At 41.5% G+C, this 15786-nt stretch overlaps 1 protein-coding gene across 2 annotated transcripts in view; it reads right to left on the bottom strand.

Annotated features, from left to right (window-relative positions):
- The window catches only part of LOC129124603 (glypican-5-like), a 378241-nt gene that overhangs the window by 252247 nt on the left and 110208 nt on the right, over nt 1-15786 (bottom strand). The gene's annotated exons all lie outside the window — the stretch shown is intronic.

Below are 15786 nucleotides of genomic sequence, written 5' to 3' on the forward strand. Positions count from 1 at the left end.
GATTCTTCCTTCAAGCCAGTGGGAACAAGTGCCTTGCAAAAGAAGGACCAAATTCCATGGCAGGGCAAAGAACAGCAGAAAGTCAGCAGTCATGGCTTTCCCAGTGGCTACCTGCACTACAGCACACTTGGAAAGGCTGAAATAGTGACTGATGAAGTATTGGCAAGCTGAACTTTGATTTAGAAACATAGCTGGAGCTCAAAGTTACACTGATTTTGGTGGAATTTCTGCCTCATGCATGAAAAGCAGAGTCTATCCAGAGTTTGAAGGGCTTGTAAAGAGCAGATAACCAATTCTTCCAGCCTGTAACCAGGCCATCTAACATCACTCAGTCCTCACTGCCCCTCCTGAAGCCTCTCCCAGGGATTTAGTATCAGTCCAGGAGAAAGCAAGCTGGTGTTTATCCTTTCTGCACTGTGGATCTGACACTGCTCATGTATCCTGACACATTTATTTGCTGTAACAGCTTTAAGTGACAGGAGGAAGACAAGTCCCTTCCCTTTCTAATCCACCAATGTGGATTTACCCTGTGATGTTTTACCCACACTTAAATCCCCAAGCAAACACAAAGAGCCCACAAAGGGAATCCTGCTCTGGCCATGGTACCACCAAAGACCTGAATCACAGAGAATCCAGCATCCCACAGAGCCCTGGGCTTGGTACCCCTTCCTCAAGGTCCCACAGCAACCAGCCAGGGGGAGATGGATTCTGACTGCCCTGGGCCCTTTCCTGCAGCCCAGAACCTCATGAGTCTGCTGAGTGTTTCACCCACAGGTGTCACCATGACATTTCCTGAAAAATCCCTTCATCAGGATTTCTTCTCCTGGCAAGATGAGAGTCTCAGCTTCTCCATGGTTTGCTCCTCTGGAATGTGATTTGGATAATGGTTTATCCAGCATGTGAATTGTTTTTAATTAATGACCACTCCCAGCCCAGCTGTGTCACACTCTGACTCAGTCAGAGTTTTTATTATTCATTCTTGTGAAGCCTTCTGATGTCTCCTTTTCTTTCTTTAGTATAGTTTTAGTATAGCATTTTCTATATAATAAATTATATTATATTATATTATATTATATTATATTATATTATATTATATTATATTATATTATATTATATTATATTATATTATATTATATTATAATATATCAGCCTTCTGAGAACTTGGGAGTCAATTCTCCTCTCTCACCTCGTCCTGGGGACCCACAACACCACAACACACAGGTGACTTCAGGTAACTTTTCTGTCCCTTTGCACCACTATCACACAGATGTCAGCACCAGCACAGGGCAATTTTCTCTGCCTTAGCCCATTTCTTCCAGGAGAACCACAGTTATGTGAAGCTAAGCCATCCTCCTCTGAAAAAACAAACAGTGTGCAGAACTGGAAGTTCTGTAGGCATGGCAGTGACAGTCAGCTTTGGTTGTTTGATTTCCAGCCCAGACCAGTCCAATATGCTGTGAAGAAGCTAAAATTGCAGCAGTTGGATGGAACAGACTGGATTAATCCTGACACATCTCCAGCAGCAGGGGGGGAGCCAGCTGCCTCACTCAACACCAGGCACTGCTCTGGTCTCACCAGGGACTACTGCAGTACTGGTTTAAAATCCAACTTTGGGAAACCAAATAGTCCATTCCAGTCCCTTCTAAACTTATGAAAAGGAATAAAAACACTCTATGCAAATGAAAATACCAAACAGAAAAGCCTTTTGAACCCTTTAGAGCTGGTCAGAGGGTGTAACACAGCTGGAGCACATTCCTGCACAGGATGATTTCTGCCCTGCACCCCAGGCTGCCCAGGTCCCCTGCAGCACACAGAACCCAACTCCCAGCAAAGCTCTCTGCAAAATCCATCTCAGATTTCATCATGTCACTAAAGTTCATGGCTTCAAATTACACACACCTCAAACCTTGTCACTATGCATCTGAGAAGGTTTTTACCAACTCAAATCAGAGTGGTTTGCAAAAGCAACGTGGTTCTCATATACATGACCAATGGAGAACTCCCAAGTTTCTTGTTTTTCCTGAAAGAAGATTCAAAGATACTGAAGTCATCATTTCTGTTGTGAATCAACAGTTTAAGCATCCAACTGAAAACACCAACTTTGTTTTGATTGGAATTTTTGATACTATAGGAATGACTCTTTAGATTGCCCAGGTTTCACTATTTCCTATGCCAAACCTCTGCTTCAGAGCTTGCTTTTTAAGCAGTACTAACAGTTTCCAGCATATCAAACAAAACCACACATATTTGATGGAAAAAAATATTCTCAGTGGAAGATTTTAACCAGTTCTACTCCATTAAGAATAAAGTTGTTAAATAAAAGGGCCAACCACACTTCTTTTGTCACACAGGCCTTTCAGTGCCATTCTCAGCCCAGCTGCCCCAGCTGGTGCCAGCAGCCCCTCTTGGGGGGTTCCCATATTTGTTTCAGATTCTAAATGAGTTAAACAGAAATCTGACTTTTAATTTATTTCTTTGAATGTGGGCTAGTTTTCACATCTCTCCAATGTGTATTTCTCTGCAAAATAAAACAGAAAAGCCTGAATTTTACCAGCTTACTTGAGCAGTCACAAAGCTGATGGCACAAATGGGAATACTCATGTATGAAAAACCATCTCAACTTCCAGATGGGTCATTTATAAAAAAATAAGGTAGTGTTGTGTAAATTGAAAGGCATTGAGGCACACCATAAAAAATCCAAAAAGGTGTTTTCTGCAACTGCAACATCTGCAATCTCCTGCCACAAGTTCCCTGTGTGTGAACAGTGAGGGCCACAGAGCTTCCTCCCATCCTAAGGGCACCCCAGAGCTCCACTGCCAGTTTAACCCAGAGCTCCTGAATCCACCACCACCCACAGGAAAATCAGTGCACCTGGAGATGGGGACTGGAATGTCAAATTATTCATAGTTTTTAAATTAATTAATTTTAAAAATAAATTTATTTAAATTTGATTTTAAATTAGTTTATTTTGCTCATCCTAGTTTCAAGGTGTTTTGCTTAAAAATTAGTTTATTTGCTTTAAATTAGTTTATTTTGCTCATCCTAGTTTCAGGAATAATCAGGAATCAACATAAAGAATGACTGAACCCATTTCTTGGATTTTTAAACTTAAAATAAATCTGCCAATCTTAAATTAAAAACTGACAGAAAATCATCCCTCATTAATGGCAGAACCCTCATGTCATTCCTCTGCACTGCCAGTTTAACCCAGAGCTCCTGAATCAAGCCTCAGCACACACAGCAAATTCAGTGCACCTGGAAATGGGAATGTCAAATTAATTAATAAATTTTAAAATTAATTAACTTAAAACTAATTATTTTAAAATTAAATTTATTTAAATTCAATTTTCAATTAATTACTTTTTTTTAAATCCTAATTTTAAGGTGTAGGACTAGGAATAATCAGGAATCAACATAAAGAATGACTGAGCCCATTTCTTGGATTTTTAAACTTAAAATAAGTCTGCCAATCTTAAATTACAAACTGACAGAAAATCATCCCTCATTAATGGCAGGACCCCCATGTCATTCCTCTTCTCTCTGCCACGATATTTCAGCACTATCTTCTAACAGTGAACATCTACAGCTGCAAACTGGTATTCCCCCTGCCTCATTAATTTCTGAATTACCAATCATGTTTCACAATTCTAACATTTTTATTCATATTAAAGCTTTTTTCTTACACAGGAATATCTGGTTTTCTAGCCATAGCTACATTTTTTTTTCTGCTGTGAGTTTTTCTTGGTAATGAAAAGCAGAATCATATATACACATTTTTTGACCTCTTACTATTTGTTATTTAAAAGAATGACTATTTACAATTATTACAGAGGCTTAACAAAATAAATGGAAAAATTCTCATCCAGAATCTTCTTGAACTCTTACAGCTTGACTAACCTTAAACACTGAGGTCATATTTAATATATTTGATATAATCAAACATGGGAAAAAATGTCATGCCCTTCTGGATACCAAGAGAATCTTATCTCTCTAAAGCAGGAGACCTTTTCACTAGTCCAGAACAGTAATTTTCTTTGAGTTTGTAATGGAAAGATTAGTGTTTAAAAGTACAAGATTTTCTCAGGGATGGGCTTTGAGTGGTTATTATTAAAATGCTGACACATTTCTGTCACCATGATATTTTCTGAAAAATCCTTCCCTCAGGATTTCTCTCCTGAGAAGCTGAGAAGCCTCAGAAAAGAAATGTAAACAATAATTAAATTATCTGATTGCTTGGGATGTGGTCTGGAGGTTGCTCACCAACAGGTGCATCTTTGATTGGTTCCATGTGAATTGTTTTTAATTAATGACCAATCCCAGTCCAGCTCTGTCAGGACTCTGGTCTGTCACAGGTTTTTATTATTCATTCTTGTTAAGCCTCCTGACGTCTCCTTTCACTTTCCTTAGTATAATTTTAGTATAGAAAAATAGATATTTTTCTAATATCATAATAAATCAGCATTCTGACAACTTGGAGTCAAATTCTCATCTCTCACGTCATCCTGAGGACCCAACACCACAACACATTTGCCTGCAGGTTTCTGTGCCTGGATTTGTCCCAGTCCAGCTCTGTAGAATCCCTCTGGCAAATGACATCCCCAGCCCTGCTGTGCCCCACAAGTGCCACAAACACCCTGCAAAGCAGGACTGGAGTTTGGTCTAATCCAGGTTCCAGCTCCAAGTTTGAAGTGATGTGGGGGTCCCAGTTGTGATGGTGCCAGCTGTGGGTTCCTCTGGCTCTGCACTGAAGGCACTCCAGACAGCAGTTTCATGTTCAGACTCAGGTGTTTATTATTCCTTATCAGTCAAACAGTCTCACTACTGTGAGTTCTGCAGCTTTTCATTAGAAGGCACAAAATGGTCAACAATCTCTTGGTACAAGGTCTTTTAAGACTAAACTGTCCAGTTAAGAACTGACACCTGGATTATTTTCCCTTTGAACCCAAGAACTGATCCCACAGAGCCCCCAGTGCAGACTCTTCTGCCCAATTCCAAAATGCCACCCAAACCCATGGAGAAGAAGGAAGAAGCAGCATGAAGAAGAAACCCAGGACAACACCCTGTGCCTCCATCTTGCTGCCATCCACAACACACTAAAAACCCCAAACCTCAATTTCTCACCCAGTGATGCACCTGCACTGCTCTCTATAATCTATTGCACACTTTTGTGGGTTCCAGTCTATCTTGAAGTCTGGGAAACTTTCTCCATGGATGAGGGTCAGAGTCAGTGCTGCCCTGGGGGTCAGGGCAGCCCAGAGCAGACACAGGAATGAATATTCCCTGTGTGCCCTGGGTTTGCACAAAGTGAAGTGAGGGAGTGAGAAATGCTGAATGCTGGGGAAATCAGGTCTGAGTTTTCAGACCTGCTTGGTCACCAGGAGCTCTCATTGCTCAGGGTCAGAGATGTTCTTCCATCACTCCATCACCCAGAGCAACAGAAACCAACCAGTATCACTTGTGATTTTATGCTGTCCAAGCATCAACCAGAGTTTACTCTGGAAACACAGAATCCTCCCCTTGGGGTGGCTGTCACCTGCTACCCCAGTATTGCTGTAAAACATCAATTTCCAGTGCTCCAAAGCCAAGTGGGAGCCCATATGATAAAATGCCAGTCAGGGCTCATGGCTCATTGTCATTGCCTCTATCTTATTGAACAAAATCAGACAAGAAAGCAAATAACCTTTGATTTTGTCTCTTTTTAAATATTCTCTCCCTTTTGGAATATGTTTCCTATTAGGATCATTTTGCTGGTAGCAGAGTTCAGCAAAACATAAGCAAACTAAGGGATTATTTGTTCATTTTCCTACAGGAATATGTTGGCTTTCACTCATGAGGGAAGCATTCTCTTTTCTCTCATCTTTAATCTACTGAATAGTTCAATTTAAATTAATTTCCTACAAATCTTCTGAAATCTGGCAGTTAGAGAAGCTGACCCTTAGACAGTAGAGATTCCTCCAAAGAGAATTGTGCTATAATTCCTCAGGGGTAGAAAAACCTTCTGTCACACTTCACACCTGGACACCAAAGAATTCAGCCATAGAACCTAAATCCATAAAAAATAAAGTTCTGTGTGTTCTGTCTGTGGCAGAAGAGATCCTGTCAGGTACCAACACTGGGCACAGGGAATGGACAAATTCTGCAGCAGTTTTTCAAATGAATCAAATTCTACTCCAGATAAAATACAAAGGATGAGGATGTGGAGTGTTGTTCTGTAACACCATTAACAAAGAGTGGGGAGATAACCTGTGCTGGGCATGCCACAAAGCTGCATCTGAATGCACACACACAGCCTTTGTTCACAGGGAGAGCAGGCAAGAATTCCTGCAAAAACGTAAAATAAATTCTTTACATGAGCACCAGGCATATCAAGAATTCTCCCCAGTTTGTATCTAACAAACTCTTACCATAAATTACAGTGCTGGTATTTTCTGTTCTCACTGGCTTTTAAAATTGCACATTTCTGCTCAGTGTATCACTATCCACAGTGCATCTCTAGAGCTAGAATCTTTTAAGCACACACAAGTAAGTAACTTTGTCTGTTTTGTCAGGATTTTTTCAAAACATTTTTGGTCTAACTGCATATATATTTACCCAGCTGAAAAGTGGTTATTATTTATAAAGCAAAAAACAAAAAAATACCAGCAGCACCTGAGAGGTCAAATGATATCTCCCCTTCTCCTCCACAATCCCCCCTCAACTCAGAACTAATCTTCCCTGGCCTTTGTTACTTGTGACATTTGTCTTTAGATATTGACAACCTACAAAGGTTAGGCTCAATTTTATAATTAATTACAATAATCTAGCATGAAAAGAAAATTCCATTGGGAGCCAATCCAAGTGAGCCACTTTAAGAGCTCTCAGAAAAATTAGGTGACTTTAAAGATAGTGTAACAAAATCAATTAAAAGATGTTATTAAAATTTCCTTTTAATCACTTTTCAAATTAATTACAGTATATCAAAATGATATTGCCTTGCATTGTGTTTAGTATTTATACCCTTTCTTAAAGGAAAGCAATTATCCCAATATTCCTGGAATTTCTTTTTATCCCTGCAAGCTTAAAATGTAACAGAGAAAAACTCTTCCCAGTTTGTTTTTCAAAGGTTCAATAACCAAGTACAAGAAGTAGCAGAGAGAAACTGTATCAGCACACAAACAAATACAAAATCAGGAAATCCTTTTAGGGGCACCCATAGCTGGGCAGCAATCCCTGCTGGTGCCCCTGGCACAGACCGGCTCCCAGTGGCACCGGCTGGCCCTGCCCAGCAGCGGGGCTGGACCAGCTCCTCCCCTGGGCTGTGCCCTGGTCCCTGAGAGCCACAGCAGCCCCCGGCAGAGGGAGGGTGGGTGTCACAGCTGGGTGGGTGAGCCTCAAAGGTGGGGGTGGGTTCTGTCCCCATCTGTCAGAGCTGGGGCAGTTCTCTGCTGTTCATGGGGCAGTTTTTTCTTTATCTCTCCCCCAGCCACTCCTCCCTGCAGGAGATCTCTGCTGTCCATGGCCACTGAGTGTCCCTGCAGGGCTGATCCAATTCCAGCATCCCATGGGGAGATGCTGCATTGCCCAGGGCAGGAGCCAAGCATTCCTACCTGGATCCAATGTGAGCCTGGCACAGCCCAGCAGCCTTTGCCCAGTGCATTGCCAGAGGAGCAGCTTCTGCTGCCCTGCATGGCCAGAGGGAGCCCAGGCCCATCTCCAGCAGCCCTGGAGCTGCAGAGGAAAACTCCCCCCTTGTGCAGGATCCCTGCTCCAGCAGAGCCACAGCTGGCACTGCAGGAGGGCTGAGCCCCCATGGGATGGGGCTGGGACACCCCCTGACACACAGGGGACAGGGCATGCTCTGACTCCGGCAGTGGTTTGTTTTTGTTTGTACTATTGCTTTTGTATTTTTAATTTTCCTTGTAAAGAACTGTTATTCCTATTCTCATATATTTGCCTGAGAGCCTCTTAATTTCAAAATTATAAAAATTCAGAGAGAGGGAGTTTCTATTTTCCATTTCAGGGCAGGCTCCTGCCTTCCCTAGCAGACACCTGTCTGCTCAAACCCAGACCCTGAACTACTCAGGCTCAGTTTGAGCTGGCCCAGTCAGTGAGAGCTGCAGGGCAGGGCTGACAGGCAGCAGGGATCATACCCATGGTTCAGACAATTCCAAAAATTCCCATCTTTCCTTAGGCTCAGGTACCTCCCCACACATCTTTAGTCAAAAATGAGTGTGCCACCCTTCTAGTCCCTATAGATGAGCCATGGTTTTCTCAAATTAATTTTGGCCATGTTGAGGCATACCTGGCCTGCTGATGATGCCCAAGAGCTCCCCAAGACAAGATCCCTTTCCAGCCCCCTTTTCCCTAAATGCAGCCAGTTTAATCCCCACCTCAACACAGTCAGTCCCCTTTGTTCAGCAGAATTCACAGGGACCAACATGCAGGGGAGGTTACTGAAAGGGGGAGTGTTCCTCTCTCTTCTGGAACCTTCTTTTGGCATTGCCAAAGACAGCTGGGTAGGACAGACCCTTAATCTGAGCCACCTGGAGCCTCATGTTCCTCTAGTCAAACTTCTTGCAGTTGTAATTACACCAGAATTGCAGCAGCGATGATTTTAAATAACTGGCTGAGTTGACTGACACTCATTTCTCATCTGTGAACAAATAAAAATTTGCAGTGTATGATGAGGAACCTGAGCCAGGTTTGATCTGTGGGTAACTCAGTCACACAGTTCTCTGAACCTGCAATTCAGCTTCATTTTCAGGTTAACACACTTTTGTAGGTGGCCATCACCACTCAAGCATTCAGGCACAAGCCCAGACATACAAAACAAACATCCTAACAGGTTTTTTGGTACAACAGACAGCTCTCAGGGAAGTGTTTTGTCTCCAGGCTTTACAGAATACAAGCAGAATTGCTTCTTAGCAGTTTTCATTAATGACTGGCATTATAGAGGAAATCCAAAAGAAGGTAAGAAACAGCAACACAGAGCAAAAACAGATGTCAGGCTCACAGGTCTGACAGCTCCTGATCAAAATCTCCCCTTTCTCTGCAGGTAGAGACATCCTAAGAATGAAGTTTCAGGAAAATAAATGGGGGAAACATTCTCTAAGTGAAAGAGTTTACTCCAAATCCCTTGTGATAAACTGCTTCTGCTTTTTTAAAACTGACATCTGAGTATGTTCAGGGGATAATTAAATATGTTATAATTCATATAACAAATATTGGTTATTACATATATACATATGCCTGAGACAGGGATAAGAGCATTCCTCTTAGGAATGGCTGATGGTGCAAATGTAAACCAGTATTCAAGATACATGAAGTCATGCCTCTCCCATGTATTTATAAGAGCATTTATAAATCAACCCTGAAAACATTTGCCAAAATAGCAATCAAGAGCAGAAAAAACCATCCGTTTCCAGCAGAAATTTGAAATCCTTCTAGGATTATTATTTTCTGTTCATCATTACTGTAAGCATTTCATTGGACAGGCAAAATGCCTGAGCTTTCTCCAAACATCATTATGGAAGCTGCCTAACAAAAATATGTAGGAAGTCAGAGGGTCATTATATACTTTCACATTGTCCTATTAGACAAAATAATACTTTAAGTTTATGCAATCATTAAATCAACATGTCATAAATAATGTCAACACCTACAGAGAAAGAATAATCTTCCATTTTGCATTTAACTAATATAATAATTTGAAAAGACTGATAAACACATTCAATTCTTTTTTCATGAGATACATAATTTCAATTACAATTTACACCCCTATTTGCTGACAGTTGCTGTCAAAATAAACATATTCTCCCACGCCTTTTTTCCTGAACACAAATAAGTGACTTTAGATGACTCTGAAGAATTCAGTAACTATCCAAGACCTGTAGCAATTAGGCAGCACAATTATCAGGGCAGCAGCAGCCACCCTTTTATAAAAATACTTAGAAGACATTTTTCACATTGAGACAAGTACATCAAATTCATAGGCAAATTCTCGGACTCCTCTCCTGTCTCCCAAGGAAATCACTCCTCATGCAGTAGAGGTCTGTCACTGTCATATTTTCTGAAAAATCCTTTTGCCAGGATTTCTTCTCCTGGGAAGCTGAGAAGCTTCAGAGAGAAATGAAAATAATAATATTTTGTTTGCTTCTTTTGTGTCTTGCTGCTTTGGAATGTGGTTGGAGATTGGTTATTTAACATGTGAATTGTTTTAACTTAGTGAGGGCATCTTGTTTTGAACTTATAAACCACTTGTTAAATAAAGGAAACATACTCCCAAGAAAACCCTGAGCCTGCCTGCTCTGCAGGATTCATCCTGGCTGTGCTCAGGTGCAGGAATGTCCCACAGTGCCAGATCTGTGCTGGAGCACAGACCAGCCTGAAAATAAGGAATTAAGATGCTTAGTGCAGCATCCAAGACTGCAACTCCTCATTTATGGTTGTCAGGCCTTTTTAATTCTAAACCTTATTTGTGATTCATGCTTTCTTAAAACAAAATCAACAGAAGGATTTACTTGAAACCATTTTATGTATTTTTATAGATAGTCAAGGAGTTTTGTCATTATTCACAAGCCTAGGAATGATTTCCTCACCGATGTCACATTGAAATTTGTGAGATGCATTCATGTACCTCTCTGGCCCATTTCTGATGAAGTTCTTTATCAAGACCAAACAAAAAATAGCCTTTCTTTTAACTTGAGATTCCTCAGACTTTCTATACAATCTCAAAGAACATGAAGGAAGTCAGACCGGATGTTTTTGAGCTGGAAGGTAGTGAAAACTTCACATTATTACTTTTAAAAACAGATCATAATCCAAAATAGGTCTCCTTTTACAATGTTATGTCTTTCTGAAAGAGAGACAAATTCAAGAAGGGACATAGAGTGGAGTCAGCAGTGAGAAACAGTCACACCAATATCAATAATTGCATTCATTTCATAAAAACCTTTCAGCAGTGACTGACTGGAAAAGAGTTACCAGCTCTGACTACAAGCAGAATTAATGCCAGCAACATTGTCAAGAATAAATCATGCTTTATCAACCATGCAGTAAAGCTGCACATTAGGATCAGATCACATCAAAAGCAGCACGGTGAACATGTGTGGAACATTCAGCCCACGGAATGCACACAGAAAACTGACAGAAAATCTGGATTCCCAGCACAGAACCTGGATCTGCATGGAAAAGATGTCCCAAAAGGGCACTGGGTTGGGGATCAGAAAACCTTACCTGAGCCAGCCCTACAGGTGAAGGCTAAAGGTAGCCCAGAGTATTTTACAAGTGATGATCTGCCCTTCTCTCCAGCACTGCCAGGGCCACACCAGAACACTGTGCCCAGTCCTGAGCACTGCCTGACCCTGTTTGAGCAGGGGGCTGGACTAGATGACATTCCAAAAACATTTAAGAGCAGGGAATTTAAAATCTGGATGTTCCTGCTGGATGTGTGGATCCTTAATTGCAGCACAAGAAATCTCAGGAAGGGACCCAAGCCAAGCAAGCACCCAAAGCAGAAGACAACAAAAGGTACAGAAGTATCCACAAACCTCTACATTTTCTCCCATGTTTAAGTGATTTACTGCAGATTCACCTCACCCCTGTTGAAATCAACAGTGGAAGATTCAGTGCTTTTGTTTCCAACCTCTGGAAGGCACACAGGGCTGCCCTTCCTTACAGCACACTGAGTGTCTGAGCCACTGCATCAGGATAAAATACCAGATAAAAACTGGAGGCAAGAGAACTCCCCAGACCAATGGGAATTTGGTGTAAATTGCTGTTGTTCAACACCAGTTCTAAGCACTTCCAAAGAGAAGAAAAAGCAATCTGAACTGCAGAGGGGAAAATAACTTAGTTAAATTCAGAAAGCTCATGAACAATAATAAAAAAAAAAAATTAAACAAAACACTATCTGTATGTTGGGATCTTTAGCTTGTCAGAGTGACCCCGAGAAAAGATAGAAAGTCTCTTTTCCCAGCCCAGGGCTTGAAGAAGGAGTCAGGGCTCTTCATTTCTCTGTCTCAAGGTTGTTTATTGTTTCTTATCTATAAAATTCTTTCTCCTGCCCTGCCAAGGTCCATCCAGCAGGACAGTTCCAGGCACTCTGCCTGCCCCTGGGGTGGGGTTATGTCTTTATACTAAAAACTACAATGTGTACAATGTTTACAATTACTTTCCTATACCTATCACCTGTGTTAGACAGTGAGCTTCTACTCTAAACCAATCCCAAAGTGCCAACATCACAGCAGAAGATGGAGGCCAAGAAAAAGAAGAAGGAGAAAGGCTGGACATGCCCAGTTCTCTCCATCTTGCCTCCTGAACCCCCATTCTAAAAACCCCAAAATCTACTTTTCCACCCCATGATAACTTCACTATTATTCTACCTAAACTGTTGTGGCTTGCTGATCTTCATATGAGGCTGGTAATTTGCTCCATGGGTCATAACCAAAACCCCAGGGGCATTTTGGGCTCTGTGCCAGGGTCTCTGAGCCCCCTGGCAGGGGTCTGGGCTGCTCAGGACAGCCAGAGGGATGTCCTGGGTCCTGACATCTAAAAGCACAGTGAAAGTTCCCTGCCAAGACTTGTCTGCCTAGCAAACACCACAGTGCAGCATTCCCAGCACAATGACATGCTCTATGGGACCACTACACTTCTGGGAAGTACTCTGTTCACTTCCAGCCTTTAATGGCATTTATCAACACTGCACCCTTCCCACCTTACAGCCCTCACCTCAAGGCAAGCAGTAACTTGGTATTTTTATCCCCATTTCTCAGACAAGGATGCTAAAGCAGTGAGATTAACAAAAAATCTGGGAAGAAACCCCATAGGCAGGGCCTGGAACTGACCAACTCCTGACAACCAATTTCCTTCTTTGACAATTAAATCACATTCTGAGTTGCACAGCTTTGGCAAGCTGCCTGCATGTTGAGATACTGGCCCGTCTCTAACTTGTGGATTTGGGCCACAATCTCCAGAGCTGGTCTCACAAACATCCCCTGGGTGCAGGGCTGCCCTGCAGCCTGAATGTGCAGACAATCCAGGCCTGATGCTTGCAGCTCATGGCCCAGACCACCCAGAGCCCAGCATAGCAACAGCAGTTGGCACTCACCCCTGCAAGCCAGCTCATTGTTCAGGGCTGGAATTAACCTGCCCTCAATATGCAAACTTGCTTCATTCACTGCTTCACTTGCCCAAAGCAGGAACTGGAAGCGGTTGATTTCAGCTATGTGGTCTGTGCTCATCTGCTTTTCAAAACATGCACTGGATTTTTCATTAATAACCTTTATTTCTTTATTTCCTTCAGTGCAGCAGAAAAGAGTTTAATTTCCCTTTTTCTCTAGTCTCTTGAGCACTACTGGCTCAAACTGAAGCTAAATTAAGTCACTGGTTGTGGTATTTTCAGGGTCCCAAGGACGAAGGAGGAATTGAGACTCTGACTCCATGTTCTTAGAAGGCAGATTTATTATTTTATGTACTTAGATTATATTAAAGAAAAGAATGCTATACTAAAACTGTACTAAATAATAGAGAAAGGATGCAGACAGAAGGCTTAACAAGATACTCATTAAAATTAATGACTCTCTCCAGAGTCTGACACAGCTGGCTGTGATTGGTCATTAAGTCAAAACAATTCACATGAAACCAATCAAACAGTGTCCTGTTGGATGAACAATCTTCAAACACATTCCAAAGCAGCAAAACACAGGAGAAGCAATCAGATAATTATTGGTTTCATTTGTCTCTGAGGCTTCTCAACTTCCAGGAAAGGAATCCTGGGCAAAGGGATTTTTCCAGAAAATATGACAGTGACAACTGGTCCTTTTAATACATGTGCCAAGAGACACTGCCCTCAGAAAGCTGTCCCACAACAGTGTAAAACAAAAGAAGAGGAAAAAGTAATGCAGTGTTTAGGGGGCTTAGTTTGAAGGGCATCCCTGTGCAAGCAGTGAGCTGCACTGAGGGTGGGGAGGCAGCAGGGCCACAGACAGAGCTGCAGGGCACTCAGCCCTGCCCTGCCCTCACACAGCACAGCACCCTGCTCACACAGCCCTAACAGCAATTCCAGCTCCTAAAGAACTGCCCTGTGAACTGACAGTCTTGGAGAGCCCAGCACTGCCTTCTTTAGAGCATCCTCAGTGACATCTCCAACTAAATCTCATTTGCAGATGGTTACTGCAAACCAGCAGAGCATCCTCACATCCTCCTTATTCCATCCTCACAGCCTGGTGCCCACAGCTCACTCAGCTTTCATCCCCTCATGAGGCCTCCTCCTTTAAGCAGGATGACTACAAAAATTCCTTTAAAAATATCCATCAAGGTTTTGATCTTGCCTGAGGTATATTCTCCCAAATGTTAAATTTTCAAATGCTGAATTTTCAGCATCTACTGGGAGAGAACTGAGGGTCTTGTTTAGGAGCAAGTTCTTGAAGGAAGAGCATGGTAGAGCAGTGAGAATAAAAGTCATCATTTGGTTGCAGAAAAAAAAATTAAAGTTGGCAAATAGATACATACCTGGGGTTACTTAATTACCACATAATCTACCATAGTTACAATTTTATTTTCAATGTTAGACTTTTGCAAGACAACGTGATTAGATCCAGACAAAACACTTGTACAATCTTGTACACTTGGGGGCCAGTTTGGCCTGGTTTTGTGCTAATTGGAACTGGTTATTAAAATCTGCTGACAGATCTTGAGAGTCCTGTAAACACAACCACTTTCACTATTCAATATACATCCAGGATAAATGGAATAATAATTTGTCTACAGCAAGCAGCTGATTCAAACCCTTCAGCCACAGTTTAACAAACACCAGCAAACAGCAGGCTGATATTTGTTTCCCTAAGCAAAAACTGTAAAAAGTTGTTAGTCCCACTTTTTTCTGATTGGCAAAACCAGACATGACAAAACCTGTCACCATAATGAGACAGAGAGAGAAAACTGAACTATGAGGGAGAGAAAACTCTCCTGAATTCCAGATGTTTCAGTGTCTCTTGGAGCCCAAATCTCAGATGTCTTGGGTTGAGATTACTTAATATAAGAAATATAATTTGGGCAGTGCTTGTAGCATCCATTTTTTGCTACTTTTATATAAAGTTGTCTGTCTGCAATAGCATGAATGGGAATCAAGACTGAACTCATTTTCTTTTCATAACCATTAAAAATAAAAAATTAAAATCTCAGCAACCTAGTAAAACACATGGGAGGTTAAAAAGTAAAACTGGCTTGTTACTAAAACAGGTCTTAATATAGAATGGCTGTAATAATGAAAAAGGGTAAATGAAAAGCATGCTGATTCCTGTTATTCTTTGAGCTGGACCATGCCCTTGGGTAGTACACGAAACCCCAGAAATGCAAAATATGAAAGTAATAAACATACAATTGCTCAGAACTTGATAATGATCTCTGTGAAACAAAATCTGAGGATTTTTGGTAGGCTTTGATGATTCTGAACATGGAATTAAGCTGAATGTATTTTAAATTAAACCTAAAATAAAAACAGCTGCTGGAAAACATGCATGACCAAATTCCTCATCTGAACACGTGCTGCTGTTGGCTATTTTCTTTTAGATTTTCAAACTTCACTGGCATTCTGTATATTCAACTCCAGTATGAAGCACAGTACAGTAGCTACTGCTGGCATCCAGTTAAGCCAATCTAATTTTATAAATGTTTGCCTGACGACTCAGAACCACTGCTATTTCCATTGGTGAAGGATTACACCACCAAATAAATTTATTCACTCTGGTAGCTGCAATTCTGTGTGTAACAGGGCCTAAAGACTTTGTTAAGGTTCATGAAGTTCCC

This window comes from Agelaius phoeniceus, chromosome 10, assembly GCF_051311805.1.
Source record: "Agelaius phoeniceus isolate bAgePho1 chromosome 10, bAgePho1.hap1, whole genome shotgun sequence".
Lineage (NCBI taxonomy): Eukaryota > Metazoa > Chordata > Aves > Passeriformes > Icteridae > Agelaius > Agelaius phoeniceus.